General features: G+C 46.6%; 1 long non-coding RNA gene across 3 annotated transcripts in view; it reads right to left on the bottom strand.

Moving 5' to 3' along the window:
- LOC131832198 (uncharacterized) overlaps positions 1-16,769 on the bottom strand; it is a 55,885-nt gene extending 39,116 nt beyond the window's left edge. For 2 of the 3 annotated variants that reach the window (XR_009353942.1, XR_009353940.1), the window contains exons 1-2: positions 16,471-16,769; positions 15,982-16,077 (exon numbers count right to left, since the gene is read on the bottom strand). This is a non-coding gene — a long non-coding RNA (uncharacterized LOC131832198). Of the gene's footprint in view, positions 1-14,327; positions 14,503-15,981; positions 16,078-16,470 lie in introns of those variants that run through there. The other variant, XR_009353941.1, reaches the window with a different exon arrangement.
- Positions 16,770-19,834: the final 3,065 nt, after the last annotated feature.

Below are 19,834 nucleotides of genomic sequence, written 5' to 3'. Positions count from 1 at the left end.
AGCAAATCAGAAGAGATGCTGAGAAGTGTGGGGGCTCAAGAGTGGATCTTAGAATCAGAGGGGTTAAGTACCAGCTCTGAAGCTCACGATAGCTGGGTGACTTTGTGCGAGTGACTTACCCTCTCTGACCCCCAGCCGCCCTTTCCTGTTGAATGGAGCTAATAACACTATTCACCTCTGTGAAGCAGGAGAGAGGCCCCAGCCTCCATCACTTCGAGACTCTTTTATATCTAACAACAAAGAACTACCAAATTAGATTATCGAGTGTTGTGTATTTTCTGTTTATTTTTTGTAAAACAATTTAACTTTAATAATGAACGGAGAACCTGAGTTAATAGGAAATGCTAACATCATCCTGGTTCTAAGAGTGTACCACAGTTATGGAAGATATTGTCATTGGGGGAAGCAGGGTGAACAACACACAGAAATTCTCTGTACTAATTTTGCCACTTCCTCGGAGTCAAACTATTTCAAAATAACAAGTTGTTTTAAAAATTAACACACAAGGGGTGCCTGGGTGGCTCAGTGGATTAAAGCCTCTGCCTTTGGCTCAGGTCATGATCCCAGGGTCCTGGGATCAAGCCCCACATCGGGCTCTCTGCTCAGCAGGGAGCCTGCTTCCCGTTCTCTCTCTGACTGCCTCTCTGCCTACTTGTGATCTCTGTCTGTCAAATAAATAAATAAAATCTTTAAAAAAAAAAAAAAAAAAAAGAGTCACATGCTATACTGCCTAAACCAGCCAGGCGCCCCTATCCTTTTCTTTTGCAAATTAGTATAGTGTGTACCTACAAGCATAGGCTATGGAACCAGATTGCCAGGGTTCAGATCCCAGCTTGGCTGTTTATGTGATCTTAAGGTACCTAATCATTCTGGGCCTCAGCTTTCTCATCCATACAACGGGTTTAATAATAAAAACCAAATGAATTCTTGAGGATTAAACTAGTCTATACAAGTAGTGCTTGCAAATAGTAATGGTCGTATGTAAGCCATCATCACTCATTAGATTTTATTTTATATTAACATATGTTCATCAGGAAAGAGTCTAGAAGAATATAAACACCAATACAGCAGCAACAACTATCCCAAATGAGAGGAATGCAAAGGATTTTGGCCTCCTTATTTTTGCTATGTTTTAATTTTTCTATAACTAATACAGGTTAAAAAACAAACCTGAAATTCTTAGGATAAAAGATCTTTAAAAAAAATTTTAGGATACCTATCTGGTTTCCATATAATCACCTAAAAGAGAACAGGGAGAAGGTGTCTGTAACAAGAACATCAAACAGCAGCTCATGCCCTCACCTCAGAGACGTTTCCTGATTTTTCTAGTATCTCAGAGCAGCTCCTCGGGCGTCTCCCCTAGCCCGTGGCTCTCAAAAAAACATGCCTGTGCAGGTCACCCATGTAACAGATACATATTTTTTTTTTTTTTAAAGATTTTATTTATTTATTTGTCAGAGAGAGAGTGAGCGAGAGCGAGTACAGGCAGACAGAGTGGAAGGCAGAGTCAGAGGGACAAGCAGGCCCCCTGCGGAGCAAGGAGCCCGATGCGGGACTCGATCCCAGGACGCTGGGATCATGACCTGAGCCGAAGGCAGCTGCTTAACCAACTGAGCCACCCAGGCGTCCCCAGATACATATTTTTAATCACACACGTAACCCAATGTCCCAATATACCTCACACACACATATGGACTTATTACCAAAGATAAGAGATTATAAATGTAGGTTAAATCTAGTCATAGAAAGTGCCCTGGCAAGCGGTAACCCAAGGCACAAAGAGCGTTCTGTGGGTGCCCTGTGCTATGGTCCCTCTGCAGTTCCCAAGCAGCAACACTTTGACAGGGTAGACCCGTGCCTTCCTTCCCAGAGTGGCTGCCCTCCCACCACACCTGTCACCTCCTTCTTTGGCACCGACCAGAGGGACCTCCAGTTGAAGAAGCTTGACCAGCCAAACTTGAGCATCTAGAGGAGGCCGGGAATCCAGCCCCTACCTTCCCTGGGGCTCACCCAGCAGGCAGGAGGACCATGTGGCCCAGCTGAACCCAGCACTCGGGCCTCACTTTGAGGGCAGAGCCCCAGGCAAGTCACTGCTGGAGAGCTGCCCCTGGTCCACTCGGCTCCGTTACATGAAAACAAAACACCAGCCTGTTCGGGGTCTGCCTGGCACATTACTGAGAGGAAGCTATAAAAGCTGCCAACACGGGTTACCTCAAGCATTTTCCTTCTCAAATACACAGGGAGTGCAGCACTGCTTTTCCTCCTCTCCCCCACCTTCCATCTTCTTGGAAAAGACTTTCTGTGTCGCGACCGTGTTTACTGACGTCCTGGCCTCTTGGCCGTTCTGCTGTGCAAGAACGAGTCTCCCTCCTCGCCATTCAAAGTGGCCCCTGTTCCGACCCACTGCCCATAACGTGTGCTTCCAGACCACACGGCCCACTGGCTTCTCAAAGTCTGGCTCAGGAACCAAATAAAAAGCTTTTCATTTACACTCCAGTTTATATGCAGCAGCTCAAAAGCCTTATTTCCATGTCTTACACAGTTCCCACCTGAATAAATTTTTTTTAAGTGCCTCTTTTCCATTTGTGGATTAGGGAGCTGAGAGGAGGTCTGAGGGCTACCCCGCAGGCCCCATGGGATGCTCTGAGAAGGCAGGGGTCAGCGCTTCTCCTCAGGGCTGGCCCCATCCCTGGGCAGCGCGCTCCCATCCGCCACCCCCACCTCAGCCACTGCCTGCGGCCCACCATCATGGCCCTTCCACTCCGGACTTCCAATTCCAGCTCAGTAGATCCTAGGGGTGTATCCTCTGGGGATGAAACCGGGATGATATCTGGGGAGAGGGCTACTGACTGAAGGGGAGGACCAAGTATGAAGTGCTCACCACAGTGACAGGCACAGAGAAACCATGCCAGATAGCACCGCCATCACCCGAGCTTATTTTCCAGCATGTGAAGCCTGTGTCCCACGTTAGGTGTTAGGTGGAAGCAAGACAAATATGGTTCCACGCCTGAAGAGCTCACCATATGGGGGTAAAACAGAACAACAGTCCTACCCTATGTGAGGAAAGGAGCAGCTAACTCCTCCCTGAGATCTGGAAATAATGACTGCCGCAAATGGCGAGAAGGCCAATGGCATCTGGTAGCTTCCAGCCCAACCTCGTTTCCCACCCCTTCCCAGGCCCCCACTCCCGTGGGCCTTCTCGCTGTATCCAGGTCAGTTCCACCCCAGGGCCTCTGCCTGGAATGTCCCCACAACATTCTCATAATTGGCGCCCTTACTTCACCAGGATCTGTGCTTATGTGTCCCCTTCCTGGTCACCCCCAAAACACTCCTCTGCCCCATTCCACTGCTTTATTGTTCTTCATTACCCAAGACTGCATTCAGATCTATGTGCTTACATGTTTCCTGTCTGTCCTCCCCACTAGAACATGACCCCTCTGAGTGTGTGGATTTTTTGTTTGTTTGTGTATCACTGCGACCTCTGAACACAAAATAGTGCCAGAATCAACAAATTACTAATGAGCCACAGATAGAAGGTCAGGACATTGATAGTCCCTCCAGCCCCAGCAGGAACTCTGGACCCTGCCCACATCTGCCAGGCGGGGTTCCCTCAGAAGCTCTCACTAGGCCCAAATGAGCCCTATTCTGGTCTCTTCTTCTGGCCGATCACTAGGAAGAGCAGAATTGGAACCACTCTGGGAACGCCGCACCCAGACAGTTTTTTCCTTGTCTTGCCAATCTTCACTGGTTATGTCTCTGATAAACAGCTCCAAGCAACACATGCCAGGACTAACAAGCAATGCCAAAGGTCACTCCTATGTCCCACAGACATGCCCTCTAGAGTCTGCCCTTCCCAAGGACCAAAAAGGAGATCAAGTGAATGAGAAAGGGCCCAGCAACCCCCATGTAAACCCCAGCAGCCACAGCTGGCTGAATGCTCATCGCTTCCCAGGGCCTGTGCCAAGGTTCTGCAGACCTTCTCTCATGACAGCCTCACACACTCCCTTAGAATAGTTACGGCTCCCTCATTTTACAGAGGAAGAACCAAGATCACAGAGGTTAACTCATTTCCCATGCTCACACAGCTAAGTCCTATCATAGTCAGGATTTGAACCCCAGCCTGTCTGATTCCAAAGTCCATGTCATTACCCACTATATCCCTGTGCCTCAGCACTGCCCACAACATTCTTCCCTAGCATGGGTCAGCCTCTCTGGTCACGAGCAGTGCCCGAAAGGACAGCACTGGGCTCTGGGCCAGACTGGCCTGGGCTCAAATCCCTGCCTTGACACTCCCTGTGTGTCTGAGCAAGTAGTTACCTTCTCGAAACTTCGATTCCATCAGCACAGCAGGGTGAAGGGATGGGAAGCGTGACCAAGATAAACACCAGTCAGGTGCACAGCAAACACTGCATAGCCAGTGAGAAGCTTCTTGGGATCAAGTCTCTATTGGCCACAGCTCCCTTTCTGCCTCACAGGAGAGCCCTCCCCTGCCACAAGGGCACAATGCACGTGCTCCACCAGCACCTACTAAGTGCCAAACCCATTTAAGTACCTGAGTCTCATCTCTACTTGCAGGTCAGTATTACCCATGGACAAATTACAGAATTTATTAAACCAATGTGCTCAACATCTCACAGCTGGGGCAGAGATTTGAATCTAGGCCTGCTGACACCAGGCCACCGTTTGAACTAGGCCTCCTGACATTTCAACATATCCACCCAGTGGCCAGTGCTAGACACTATAGAAATTATACCTTTTAGTAGGAAACTATGGCACAGCCCTGTGGGTTATCAAATTCTGGTATGGTTCACTGTCCTTGGGCTACTTATTACCTCTTAGTAAAATGACTTTTTACTTTGTTACCTACCTGTCAACTGGGTTAAATCCTGCCACCTCGCACATTTTCTCACTCCTCAGCAAGTTCTCAATTGTTGTTTCCCCCTTTTCTCCCACTGTCCTGACCCGGCTTCACGGAGAACTACATCCTGACTGCTGAGTTCCTCATGGGAACTCCGGGGGGGTGGTAGCCCACCTTCCCCGCCAAGATCTAAAGAAACCCAGCCAGCTGAAGCTGGACGACCTGACAAAAACTTCAAAGAACTCCTTGCCACTGCAGATCCTGAGTCCCCCTCGTTTGAAGAGTTTGCACCATCCAGCAAATGTCCTCTACCACGAGGCCGAACAGATGGCTCTGCTGATACTTGATGAACAAAAGGCAATGGAACAAGAAATGAACTTAGATCATTCTGAGGAAAGAAAGGGGTCTCTTCCTGTCCTTGAACACAGGAGGGGCTGACCAAGACTCTCTCCTTGATCAAACTTGAGTCAGGCTTCCCTGAGCCTTCCTCTCCACCAGGCCTTGACCGGGCCCTTATCCCTCCGCCCCTGCACAGCCCAGTCTTGGCCAGAATCTGCTCCACGGGTTTAGAGAGAATCCCCTACTTTGATGTGTAAGCCCCCCTTACCCTTGAGATCTCCTCTTAGCCATTCTGCATCCACTTAGCCTCTCATTCTGTTCTTGGGCGAGCAAGCCTTACTAGTCTTTGTTGTATTCAGAGCTTAGCCTCACCTCACTCTCCTCCTGCAAGACCCTTTCTGTGAGAGCCCTGAATGAAATCCACCTTATTTTAACCAGTATCTAATTTTCTTTAACAGTATACTAAGGTTTGCTTCAAGGAGGAAGGCTTCCCCTTCGTGAAAATCCTCTATTCACATCCTAGTCAAATACCACCCCCAAACCCCTCCACCAGGCACCTCTCTCTCTTTCTGACTGCAAGCAAATCTATGGCAAAACTGCACCGGACTCCCCGCCACCACCCTGGGGATCTTTGTCTCTCCCAGGCTGGCTGCCAGCCCCGCTACCTGCCCTGCTGGCTGCCAGCCCCCGGCTTCACGACAGTCCATTCACGCAGACAACACAGCTATGAAAATACAGAAATGCACTGCCCATCTGGAAACGCCTCAGAGCTAAGTACTATGTGGGATGTGATGGTGTTCGTCTACCAGCACAAGAGTGAGGGTAAGAGCAACACTGATACATGAGGAGACTGCTAGGAGAGAGCCAGTGCGTCAGCAAGAGCTAAATTTAGCAACTGAAGCCTCAAACTTCACTCTTTCAGAAAAAAGAGCAGTAGGAGAATGTATGAATATATTGATATGAAAGAGAGGTGGAGCGAATCCACATCCTAAGTGACCTGCTGCTTCTTCTCGAAGAATGAGGATGGAGAAGGAGCTCACCTGGGGAGCCTGGCCCCAGGTCAGGGGAAGGGCTCCACCACCCTTACCCAAGGAACTAAAACACCGCCCCCCCCCTCACCAAGAGGAATGTCCCTTTGGACCCCATCACCACACAGTACAAAGTAAACTGCAGACTGGGAAATTCAAATGTTAATTGCTGGGGGCAAAGGAAGCAGGTGGATTCTGAAAAACTGGAACTTCTGGAAAAACCTGTAACAGCTTTCAAATAGATTTTGCTTTCTAGTAGAGTGGCTTCTATAAAAACACTCATCATCTAGGCACCAAATGCCTACAGGGAGGTTTCAGAAGCCTGGGAGAAAAGACAGAAAAGTTTAGGCAATGCAAAGTGGTGCTGGAGCTCAGGCCCCAGTCTGCAGGTAGCCAGCTTTGTGGGGTTGAGCCAGGTACCCCCTCCAGGCTAAACCCAACTGTCTGTAAACCCAAGGCTATGCTCTAGGACATTTTCACTGCATAGGAACTGGGTGGGCACTATCAGCTCCCCTCTGTAAACCCTACCTGCTCCAATCAAGCACTCTACCTTAACCTCAATAAAAGATCTATTATTAAAACATTTCACCACACTCTTAAAAATATATCGGTACCCACAAAGGGCTACTATTTTTCCTGGAAACAGAGTCATTAGAAATCAGTAAGGGGGCATCTGGGTGGCTCAGTTGGGTTAAAGCCTCTGCCTCCGGCTCAGGTCATGATTCCAGGGTCCTGGGATCGAGCCCTGCATTGGGCTCTCTGCTGAGCGGGAGCCTGCTTCCCTTCCTCTCTCTCTGCCTGCCTCTCTGCCTACTTCTGATCTCTGTCTGTCAAATAAATAAATTTTTAAAAACTCTAAAAAAAACAAAGTTGTTAAAACTAAAAAGAAAGAAATCAGTAAGAAAAATATAAGCACTCCAACAGGAAAATTAATAAAGGGTGTAAAGAACAATTCACACACACATGAAAACACACAAACACAGCAATCAATTCTATGGGGAAAAAAATTTCAGCCTTACTGTAATCAGAAAAAGAGTATATTAAAATAAAATTGCAAAGAGCTTTGCCCATGTATCAATTGGCAAGTTCCTAAAAACCCAGCAAGGGTCAGATTCTGAGAATTCTGAAGCCTTATGCACCACCTAACTTAACACAGATAACCTGGCCAGATAAAAACAAAAATTTTTTTTTAAAGATTTTATTTATTTGACAGAGAAAGACACATTGAGAGATTGAAAACAAGCAGGGGGAGTGGGAGAAGGAGAAGAAGACTTCCTGCCAAGCAGGGAGCCTGATAGGGGGCTCAATCCCAGGACCCTGGGATCATGACCTGAGCCGAAGGTAGACCCCCTAACGACTGAGCTACCCAAACGTCCCTAAAGACAAAAATTCTTAAGTGGCTATCCCATTTACCTTCTACCACTTCTAAAGCTCTGTCCTACAAAATTATTTAAGTATGGACACAAAGAGGGACACCTGGGTGGCTCAATCGGTTAAACGTCTGCCTTTGGTCCTAGGATGGAGCCCTCACTGGGCTCCCCACTGAGCAGGGAGTCTGCCTCTCCCTCTGCCTGCTGCTCCCCCTGCTTATGTGCTCTCTCATTCTCGGTCAAATAAATAAATAAATTCTTAAAAAAAAAAAAAAAAAAAAGGATGGACACAAAGATATCTGTAAGGATTTAATCACAATATTGTTTTGTAATCCTAAAAAATTAGAAACTGTCTTCTACTTAATAAAAGGAATACATCTAAATGGCGGAATGTAACAATTAAAAAATCAAGCTGTAAAAAAGATGTAAAAATATATAGGAAAATGTTTCTATCATACATTAAGTGAAAAAACAGATTCTAAATCTATATACACAGTAGAGTCAAATTTTATTTATAGTCTCTCTCTCATATATTTAAAAATACACACAGGCACACTGAAATCAATACTGGAAAGAAATACATAAAAATGCTGCCCATGTTCTCTCTGGAGGTATCATGATCATGGGTGGTGTTTCTTTACATGTACTACGATGTTTTTTTAAAAATTCTTAAACAGGTAAGTCATTACTTTGTATTCAGAAAAATTCTACATTATTTCGAAAAAGAAAGACTTTTGAAAAGCAGGCTTTCCTTCTTTACAATACATGAAAGGCACTGAACAACTCCATCCAAAGCCTGCCCCAGGTCTCTTGCTCAGGCTAGAATTCAAAAATCTCTTTCCACATCCCTATTTCTGACCCCTAAGGAATGCTCAGTCCCTAGGCCATACTTTTTTTTTTTTTTTTTTTTAAGATTTTATTTATTTGACAGAGACAGATCACAAGTAGAGAGAGAGAGGAAGGAGCAGGCTCCCTGCCAAGCAGAGAGCCCGATGCGGGACTCGAACCCAGGACCCCGAGATCATGACCTGAGCCGAAGGCAGAGGCTTAACCCACTGAGCCACCCAGGCAGCCCCTTAGGCCCTACTTTAATGCTTCCTCTCACCCTCTTTTACCCAAAATGATCTGTCATCTGTCATTCATGCAAAGGTCGTATTGAAGCCCAAGTACACAACAGACACTGAGTGATTCTCTCCTCCTTGACTATCCCAGCCTTTTACCTTCAAGCAAATAAAGCTATAGAGTGCTGATGGTTTTCCTGAGACTGTCACCAAAGGAGGCTGTTACCTCCACTGAGCCTCTTGCAACCCTTGAATTAAACAGTCATCAGGATTGAGGTTTACCAAGTTGAAGGCAAGAGCCTAGAGCTAGCTTATAGCCCAGGGCTTGCCGATCCCTCTGCCTGCTGACTCCAGGCCGTCCTCAGCCAGCCAGGGAACCCCTACTGGGAGCAGATGCCACCCTATTGTTCCCAGCCCCATCTGGCCTGGGGCATGCCTGTTTCTGCCCATCCTTCACTCTCCCTCATTCATTCCCATCTCAATCCTTTGTCCTCTCTCTTGCTTCCGTAATAAAAAGGTTCAGGGAAATTAGAACTTCCTCTCATAACTCATTAGTCTAATTAAAATCGTCTAATCTTCTTTTCTCCTAGTTCTCACTTTCAACCAGAATACTGTGAGTCAGAATTTGCTCAGCTGTGATTGATAGAAGCCACCAAAGTCAGGCTGGCTTAATTGGGGAGAGGGGGGGAGGGGGGTGCTGGTGGAATTCATTAGCTCGGTCACTGGGGAGTCCAGGGTACAGACCTAACTTCAGGCATGGCTAGATTCAGGCACTCAAATATCAGTGCTCTCCATGTCCTGCTTTCTCCATTTGGTGAGCAAGATCTCCACTAAAAGCCTCACACTTACACTACCAATTCGGGCAAAAACAGACCACCATTTTCCTCAAGAGCTCTGGCAGCAAAGTGCCAGAGAGGACTCAGCTGGCTCAGATCACGCAATCACTCCTAGGGACACAGAGCAGAGGTCAGCCCCACCCAACTACACAGGAAAAGGTGTTCTCTTCCTAAAAGGGAGTGGGAGATCCTGGGAAAGAAATCAACAACACATTTCCACCTAAACAAATCTCTCCCACTCTAAGAACAAGTCAGTTTCTTGGCACAGGCATTCAGTGGCAGCAGTAAGCCTGAGTGACACCACAGGGCTGGGGTCGCTTTGCCACCAGGCAGAGTGAATTACTAGCTAACTCTCACAAGAAATGCGCCAACACCATAACATAAATTCAGGTGAGAACAGGGCATGTTTTAGTTAAGTTTACTGAGGTGTGATTTACATACAGAATTCACCCTTTTTAGTAAAGAGCTCTATCAATTTTCATAAAGGCACGGAGTTATGTAACCATCACCACAGTCAAGACAGAGAACATTTCCATCACCCCGAAGAGTTCCTTTGCTCCAGCCCCTTCCCCCATTCCCAGCCCCTAGCAACCTCTGATTTGTTTCACCTCCTTCTAACTGTGCCTTTTCTAGAATATCAGGAATTATTCAGTATATAGCTTTTTGAGTCTGGTTTCTTACACTTCTAACAATGCTTTTGAGATTTATCTATGTTGGTGTACATATCATTAGTTCATTCCTTTTATTGTTGAGCATAACACACAAACACATGGAGACTTTTAAAAATTCACCTATAAAAAAGCATGATCTAAAATACTGATAAGATGTATCATTTTATGTATCACTTCAACAGATGTTTGGGTTTCCTCTGTGTGCCTAGGAACAGGGGTTACATCAGTAAGCGAGATAAAGTCTTCATTCCCATGGTGCTTTCATTGTAAAGCAAAAAGACAAAATAAATGTTTATCAGGCAGTGAGAAATGACATGAGGCAAAACAGAACAGTACAAAAGATGGAGGGGGTGGCACTGTTGTAAAAAGTGGCCAGGGAAAGCCTCTGAGTGTTTCAGAGGGAACAAGAACCAGAAGCCTTGAGGTGACTTACATGAAGAACATTCCAGGCAGAAGGAATGGGCAGAGCAGAGGCTGGGGGCTAATCCAGCTTGGAGTGTTTGAGGAGCAAATGACCAGAGGCTGCAGTAAGCACAGCAAGGGTGGGAGATAAAATAGGAGGGAAGGCAGAGCCTCACAAACCTAGGTAAGGCCTTCGGGTTTCACCCAAGTGAGGCAGGAAATGACTGAATCTAGAAGCCTCACACCATTTGCCTTCACATGGATGTTCAGGTGGCCAGGATCTCGGGAGCTGGTTGCCCAGTCTCCAAGGAATAGCAGCAACAAACCTAGTCTCCACGCCCACCACCACTTGGCACTTCACAGAGGAGACCTCCTGGGGCCTGCAACACCACCTCGCTATCACCCTCGGACTCCCAGTAGGACCGGACACATAATTTCCCAGCTCCATGTAAGGTCACCAGATAAAATACAATGGAATCTGAATTTCAGATGCACAATGAATAGTTTTTAATATAAGTGTGTCCCAAATATTATAAGGGATATATTTATACAAAACAATGAAAAGGAGGGGCTCTTTGTTCAATAATTGAGAAGTTCAAGACAGTGGCAGCAGAGCACCGAAGCACAAAATCCTTCTAAGTGCAGGGGCGTGCGTGGCTATGCCAGGTGGAGCTGCACCGTGGAGCTGCTCCCTCTCTCCTCTCCCCAGGCAGTTCTCTGGTCTCTACGGGAGACAATTCAGAGCTCAGCCTTCCTAAACATATGACCTACCGCCTCCTCTTTCCGCCGCCTTACAGAGCAAACCATCCAAATGGAATCTCAAACTCTCAGTCCCACACATTCTCCCACATGTGTATCCTCCTTGCCTCTTCCCACCTGCTTCAATGGAGCCACTTCCTTCCCTGAGACAGAGTACCCTCCCCATCTGAGTCCTGGATCCCACCCCCTCCTGCCCCCACAGATGCCTACACTACTCATTACCTGCTTCTTCTCTGCAACTTCTGGTCTACCAGATGTCTACTTCTCATAAACAATTCAACACACCCAAGTCTTCCTCCTCCCCACTCTTTAAAAAAAAAAAAAAGAAAAAACAACCTTTCTTGGATTTTCCCATAGCTCTATAGCTATCACTACCCTTCCATCCACATCCCCTCCACTGTCCCACATCCCAGTGTCCGGTCAACTTCCTGCTAGCAGGTTGTGGCACTCTATGACACACCCCTCACTACAATCTCTCAATTACCATGGTATCCATTTCTCAGGGCTTACCTTTCCCTCCTTAAAGACATCTTTACTTGGCTTTTGTAACACCAAATTCTCCTGAATTCTGTTAGAGGCAGCAACTTCCCAGTTTCCTCTGTGGGCCTCTCTCTTTGTACACTGGGATTCTGAGGCCTGTCCTAGACTCCATTTTCACATGTTACACATTCACCCACAGTGAAATCCAAAGGTTGTATGTAAAGAAGCCCACAACTCTCTACTATAGACTTCTATCCCGAGTTATAGATGTTAAGGTCTACAGGATGCCTCTACTCTATGTCCTTGAACTCGACATGTCCAACATCAGATTTTTTAAAAAGGGGGGAAAAAAAAAGTGGACTCATTCTCCTCCACCCTCTCCCCTGGCACCACCTCCCGTTTTCTGTATCTGAATGGCAGGTCCACCAAACCATTTCCAAGCCATAAATACAGGTGTTATCCTTGATTCTTCCTACTCCTTTACCTTTATACCACCAGATCTTACTAATCTTGCTTTCTAAATATGTTTATAAATTTCTAAATATCTAAATATCCCTCCCATTTCAGTTACCACTATGTCTGCCACACCGTGCCTCTCTCTAATCTTGCCACCTCCTATCTCCACCCAGCAGCCCTAGCTGTGTCCGTTCTCCAGCCTCATCCCCTAGTGCTCCCCTTCATACAGTATGCTCAAAGTTCTCATAATAGCTTTCACGTCTCAGCTAGACCATGCCATTTCTTGCCTCCTTCTGGGCTTTATACACCTGCTGTTTCCTCTGCCTGGAAGGCTCCTTCTACCCTATTTACTGCCTCACTCCCCAACAAGGCTAACTCCTGCTCAACAGCCAGGGGAGCAGTAAGGATAATTGTCAAGACATATTAAAAATAAGTAAATAAATAAAAGACCTATCCCAAGTCAGTTAACCACAGTTCCACCTCTTTTCAGGTGTGTGACTTTAACCTTTCCAAGCTTCAATTTCCCTTTCAGAAAAATAAGAATAATAATCAAGGACACATCATTGATTGAGTACCTAGCTATCTCCCTTCCTAACAGAAACCCAGTTTTGTTCAGAGCCCACATGCACATTCTGGGGAATCCATCATGATTGGTTTAAGTAAGTTATAGAAACCCACCTCCCTTTTCCCAGTGATTAATCCTGGCCAATACAACTTAAGAAGAAGTTAGCTCAGGACTTTTAGAAACACAGTTCTACCCTTAGAACCAGACAAGAGAGGTCCCTTCCCTGAGCCCCGTGCTTTAGAGCGTCTAACCTATCACAAACACATGGGTACCTCTGTCCCTGAGGCTCCCACAGAATGACTTACAACCCTCAGCATCTGCTGTGATAACCAACACCATTCAGATGCCACAGCAACACTTCCTATCTCTTGCCCTATATCCTCAAAAAAAGGCAGCTGCATCCCGAATGAGAAGGTTGTGCACTGTGCTCTGGCCACCCCCAGAGACCGACACTGCTATGACTGTGAGGGGGACCTGAGCAGCCAGAGCCCTCACAAAATAAAGAAGACAAATAAGCCTGTTGGGTCCTTCCTCTTGGCACAAAGGGAGCACATTCTTGCAAAACACAAGTATAGGAACTCACAAATCAGAGCTATATTAACACCAGCTGCACACAGTGGTTGAGGAACACTTTGCAAAACTAACATCCTATTGCATCTATACGTGTCATACATGCAGATACTCCTCCTCCCACATCCATATGAAATAGAGCATGCACGAAGCATAATACTAATTCTTTATTTTGCAAAAGAAATGGACAGTGAGCACTCTAACTGTAGTTTTTAAATTCTTCAAAAAACTCAGATGTAACTTTCAAAAACCTAAAATGGCTTCTTAGCTTTAAAATACTTTTGATTAAAATTTTAACACTAACTCTAAATTTTATTTTGCTTTTTACTTTTCATTGATAGATAGGAGCATTTTAGAAGAAAAATAGCTTGCTAAAAAAGATCATTTGAATATTATCTTGTTTGAATGTAATGGCATAATTTTGCAAACAAGTTAAATGCTCTTACGCTTGCTTTTAAAACCAGCAATTGACGATATAAAGATAAACAGTAAAATTGATGGTGATAATTTAATATTGTAATTTCTTTTCTTAGAACATTAAGTAGCAAATAAATTGCATAGTCAAAAGAAAGATGACAAAGAAAGTAAAAAGCTTTACATTTTAGTACCTTAAATGGCACTTTCTTCCCCACATTTTTAAAAAGGGGGGAAAAAAAAAAGTGGACTCATTCTCCTCCACCCTCTCCCCTGGGAATCCAGGGGAATCCCACATTTATTGGCCCTGGGCCCCATAAATTAGGCAGCCAACCCTGATGGTGGAACAGAAAGAGATAAGCATCTGAGTTCTTGATGTCACTGGTGAGCCACTGCCAACCTGCAAACTGGACCACCAACCCCATATTCCTTGTTTTGTCCACAATAAACGCGATTGTGATTAAAGCCACTGTTACAAAAGGTTTCTCTTACTTGTAACCAAAGCACTCCTAACCACTCAACTGCTACTTACCCCAGGGTTGTTCTATGGATGAAAAGAGGTAAGTCCAGTGACCAGCGAACAGTTCATTTTCAAGCACTGAGTACAAGCAAGCACTACTCTAGTGCTGGAGCTCTTGCCACCCTGCTGGGCACATAGTGGGTTTCCATATACCTCACGACCACCACACAGCACTTTTCAGAGTAAAACAGGGAACAAAGAAAAGTGATTCCGGGATTAAAGTACAGTACCAGGCCAACTAATAAGAGTACACACTCGACAAATGTTAGATCTTCTTATTCATGGATAAACTTAAACTTATCAGTTCTCCAGGAAGGCATTCCCACTTCCCCAAGTCTGCATGACGGACCCACAGCACCCTCTGTGTCCTCTAACACAGCAATTCCCACACACTGTAGCTCCAGAGCCTTTGACGAGGTCATCCACCACACCAGACTGTAGTTCCAACAAGGTAGGGACTTGGTCTGTCCCATCCTCTGCTGTATCCACAGGGTCTCACAAATAGCAGGGGCTCAATTAATACTTGCTAACTGAAATTATTCAGTCTCCTGTGTGCATACTTGCCTAACCCTGGTGACAGCACCGTGAATTAAATGCTATTTTAGTTGCATTTGCATTCTGGGGAAGCAAGACCTATATTTTATTCACTGATGTGTCCTCTGAAGTGCTAACTGCAGTACCCAATAGATAACAGTACTCAAGTGCTATGTGCTGCTCTTCCAGAATCCTCTCCTATGTCCAGATCATGCCTGTGAACAGTAGACAGGGAGGCAGAACGTACTGCTCCCATCACACATGATCTACCACATTATCTAGTTCTAGAAGGTGAGAATGAAGAATCAAGATGGGAGATCTTGCCATTCTAGGCACATAGGTCATATTTCTCTCCTGTCAACTAACTCTTAAATTGGGTCTCTCTTGCCACAGCAAGACATATCATGCAGGTGGGGAGGAGAGCCCAACATAGTAGTTCTCCCTATCCACTGGGAACCTGAGCTTACAACCATGAGCACCTCCCTCTTCCCCTTCCTGAATCAGCTTGCTGGGGCTGTTGACTCAGTAAACCACTCTCCAGAACATCCTTCAGAAACAGTATGCCAGAGGCAAGCAGTGGACCAGAGTTGTGCGCTCACAATCCCCTCCCAAGGATTAAGAGACAGCCCCAACTCGGGCTCCAAGGAGTCAGAAAGGAAAGACAATAAAAGGAAAACAGAGGCTGCATGCTCTTCCCTTTTCACATGCAATCACCCCATACTGCCTTTGGGGAACAGATAGAACAGCAGCAGGCAGTTCGGCTGGCCCACCCTGGCTAATTACTGCCATCAGATTCAACTGGCAGAGTCCCCTTCAGGGTTGAGGGGAAGGAAAACTGTGCCCTGGACATTCTTCAGCAAAACGGACCAGATGTGGTTTAGGACACCTAGGCACACCAGGCATCTAGCTGTCCACAGCCATGCTAGGGACCCCGCTCTAGGGGACCCTGTTGCAGTCAATCAAATACACCAGAGCCCACTTTACATCACCACACTAATGCAATCACTCCTACAGTGGGGGAGGGCTAAAAATCATTCAGACACCTGAGCTACTCCCACAAAACGCCATATTTTTGTTTTCCCACATTGTGTACCCACGATTTCAGAAACATTCCTTACCTTTCTCTACTCAGAAAGCCTCTTTTTCCACCTGGTAAGGGATCCTTCATCTTGCCTCTCTCATTAATGTAGAAGTCACTGGAACAGCGATTAAACCTAAAATGAAATTCTGAGTTAATTATCTATCTTTAGACTTAGACTTAGCCTCTGTGATGAAAAGTGGATTTTTATTCTGGAACTTTGTGGATTTTTCTCCCCGGCCCTTGATATCTTACTTTCCTACTTTCTCTTAAAGAGAAAAAAAAAAATTAACTTCACGAGTTAAAAAAATAAGTGAACCATTTCTGGTTGTGGGAGGGGATAGAAGGAAACAAGCAAATACAGTAAGGTCCCCCTGGCCCCCATCTGTTCCAAATCTTCTCCTCACAGGATGTAATGTCTGAAAAGCAAGAAAAATATTCCTTCCTCTTCCAACATTCAGCAGGATCTTGCATGCAAAGAGAAGAATGTCTGGTTACTCTGTGGGTTTTCATCTGCTTTTTAACTCACGTGTTGCCGAATTACACTGGCCCCTCAATCGCATTTCCCTCACTTCCCAAAGAAAAGCAGTGGGATGGCTGGGAGGCAGCAGGGTTCACCACGAGCAGGGAACATCCTGGTTCTGGCAAAGCTCCCTCCCCTTCCACCAACCCTTTTGGCACAAAGGATTAGTTCTAAGTCTGGCCAATGACTTCTGCAGATTTCTTAGCTGAAGACTTGCCAGAGGGATGCCTGGGCCCCCAGAGGAAGTGGGGCCGGCCCCAAGAGTAAAAGGAGTGGGCTCAGAATCCTGAACTTCTTGTTCTGCGCGCTCACCCCCTGCTTCCAGGCACTTTGCACGCGGATGTCCACATGCAGCCAACTCCTGGACATCTGAACAGGAAGGATGTTCCCCAGTAGCTCGCAACAGCCGTCACTGATGCCTTTCCAGGACCGGGAGGGTGATATTTATAGGAACGGCAGCCAGCCAAACCAGGCCAGCTCCAACTTTATTTCAACCAACCCTCCTTGTGTCTTCTCTAGTTCTCCTTCCAGTTAAATGGGGAGGCATTCCTCCCTTTATTGCTTGATTTTTTACTCAGGGAAGGAGACTCTCATTAAAATGACTGAGAAACCCTGACTGAAAAGCTGGAAAAGGACCTGCGTGGTCTGCCCCCACCCACCTCGGCTCTGAGTCTTCCTCCCCTGTGCCCTGCAGCCATCTTCACCAGGCACTCTCCTTGGCACATGCTCCTTTTTTATACCCAGGCAACATAGAACCCCTTGCAGTCCTCCAGATGAGCAAAACTCCCTCTTAACCTGGGCTAAACTGGGCCCAGATTATCCTTCTGGCCACTCTCTAATCCCTTATTGCATCCTACAAGAAAGACCCTGCAAGGTCTAAACCCCCTCCCCCGCCACACACACACCCCTTCTCTGTCCTTCTTTCCTTCCACTTTCCCTCTGCAGACCTCTTCCTCCTCACCTTGGCTCATACACACCAAACCACCCCTCAGTGCCTTCCCATTTGCTATTTCCTCTACCTGGGACACCTTCTCCTGGGGTGTTTGAAAGCACTGGCTCCTTGATACCCTCTACATTTCTGCCGGGAAACTGCCTTCCTCGAGAGGCCTTGCTAACACTGTCTAATAAAAAGCAGCCCCCGTCTCTCTCCAGCTGCTCTCTCCCACACATTCTTTAACTCAAAGCACCTTTCACAACCACCAAACACTCTCCTTGACCAAACTTTTGTGAGTCTCCTCTGAGCCCTTGTCAACTTGGCCTTCACCTTGGCCAGTCCTCAACCCAGAGTCCTGCTAAGTGAGCCCCTACCCTTGGTATCTGACCAAATTCCTCCACGCCCACCTCTGATATTGGCCTGCCTTATGCAAGAATCCTGATAATTAAAGAAGAATTTCCCCACCCTTAATGTTTCCTAAAACCACGGACCCACTTCCACACATCACAGATGTCCAGCTGTCTTTGCTATATTCGGCGTCGTTGAGCGCACTCTCTTTTCCCTACAGAAAGAGTCCTGATCAAGCCTTCCTTACCATTTTAACCCGTGCCACAGTAATTTTTCTTCAACACGACCTCACATGTAATCTTTTCATTCATCTGTGTCTCCCCACCGGATTGATAGGGTCGACACACATTCTGCTCTCCACTAGCCTCCTAGAGCAGTATCTGCCATCCAGCAGACACTCAACAACTCTCTGCTGAATGAACAAATCTTCCACTTGTCTCTCACTGTCTGTTCACCTGCCACCTCCTCTGGGAAGTCATTCCTGAATCTTCGAAGGCTTGACACTGCACCTCACCCAGCAGTGATCCTACTAATCACAAGGGATAAGTCTTTGGTTTAATATGTATATTAACACATATGTGCATAGGTATGTTTAATTTCTACTTCTACAATATACTGATATGCAATATGAAGCAGAGAAGTCTATCTTGACCATCTGCCCTCCTTCCCTTCCACACCACCCCACTTCCAGTGTGTTTTCTCCATCTGTACAGTCCAACACATGTCTGTCTGTGTGTCTCCTCCTCCCAGCACACAGGCACTGCCTAACCCCTAGCAGGGGCTTAATTAAAAACGGGAGAGGATGGGACACCTGGTTGGCTCAGTTGTTAAGCGTCTGTCTTTAGCTCAGGTCGTGATCCCAGGGTCCTAGAATCAAGCCCCGCATGGGGCTCCCTGCTCGGCAGAAAGCCTGCTTCTCTCTCTCCCACTTCCCCTGCTTGTGTTCCCTCTCTCGTTGTGTCTCTCTCTGTCAATTGAATAAAAAAATAATAAATAAATAAAAAGGGGAGAGGAGTGCTTGATTTCTGGGCAGTGAGTTCGAGCTCCACATGGGGCGTAGAGCTAACTAAATAAATAAAAAGAGGGAGGAAGAGGAGCAGTGTGGGGCTGAAGACCAGGTTTCTTCTACCCAAAACCCAGCCCAGCTTGGCCTCCATCTTCCTGGCTTTCTCTATCCACAGGGGGAGAGCTGGCACACCGTGGGCTACCCTGCAAGAGGGGGGTTAGTCTATCACACTTACGAGGCCCACGCAGGTTAGAGCAGTGGCCTTAAGCCCACTGCTCAAAGTGTGGTTCCTAGAGGGCATGAGGGTTCATTAGGGGCCTGCAAAACTAGGGGCCCCAAGGCCCCGAGCTTTGAGAATTACAGCCTGCTTAGAATCCTGGCGGGGCTGGGGGACTGATTGTCGAAACCGCCCAAATAGGTTTCCACATAAAGGAAAAGCAAACAGAAGAAGGCTCTTCCTCATCCCTGTGAGCCTCTCGGAGGAGGGCAAACCTTCAGGTGTTTGTTGAAAACCTAACCGGATTAAAAATGCTTTGAAAGGGCTAGAAGAGGAAGTACAGAGTCTGACCCCCTCCACTAGCCTGCAGCCAAACCACTGTCACTTTCCCTGCCCACAACCTCTGTCTCCGGATACTGTACACAGAGAAACCCGGGTCTAGGAAGGTACCTGGGGCAGAAGCAGGAACCAATGTCATGGTCCACCAAGGGGTACCAACTCCTCTAACTGCCAAGAAAGAGAGCTTCTGAAAAGCAGATCAACCAGCCAGGATTCCAGGATAGGAAGAAGGGTGAGCGCTACACACAGCCTTCACTGCACTCACCCCAGAGTCTGGAAGATTCTGAAATGCAGGGGCCCCTACTTCCTGGAAGGTGCTTAATTATCAGACACCCCACCCCCACCCCAGGTGGGTGGGTCTCCCTTCTCACAGCCAATTCATCCCAAGAAGTTTCTGGTGAAGAGAGTGTCCAGATGCGTTTGCCAAACAATAACTAAAGGAAAAGACAAGACTTACCCAAGACTCCAGATTTTGGTTCATTCATGGTTGGACAATTTTACCAGATCCTGTCACTCAATACCATCA

The sequence above is a fragment of the Mustela lutreola genome, chromosome 5 (genome assembly GCF_030435805.1).
Source record: "Mustela lutreola isolate mMusLut2 chromosome 5, mMusLut2.pri, whole genome shotgun sequence".
Lineage (NCBI taxonomy): Eukaryota > Metazoa > Chordata > Mammalia > Carnivora > Mustelidae > Mustela > Mustela lutreola.
Note: the sequence above shows the minus strand (reverse complement) of the source record. Positions and strands in the feature narration are given on the sequence as shown.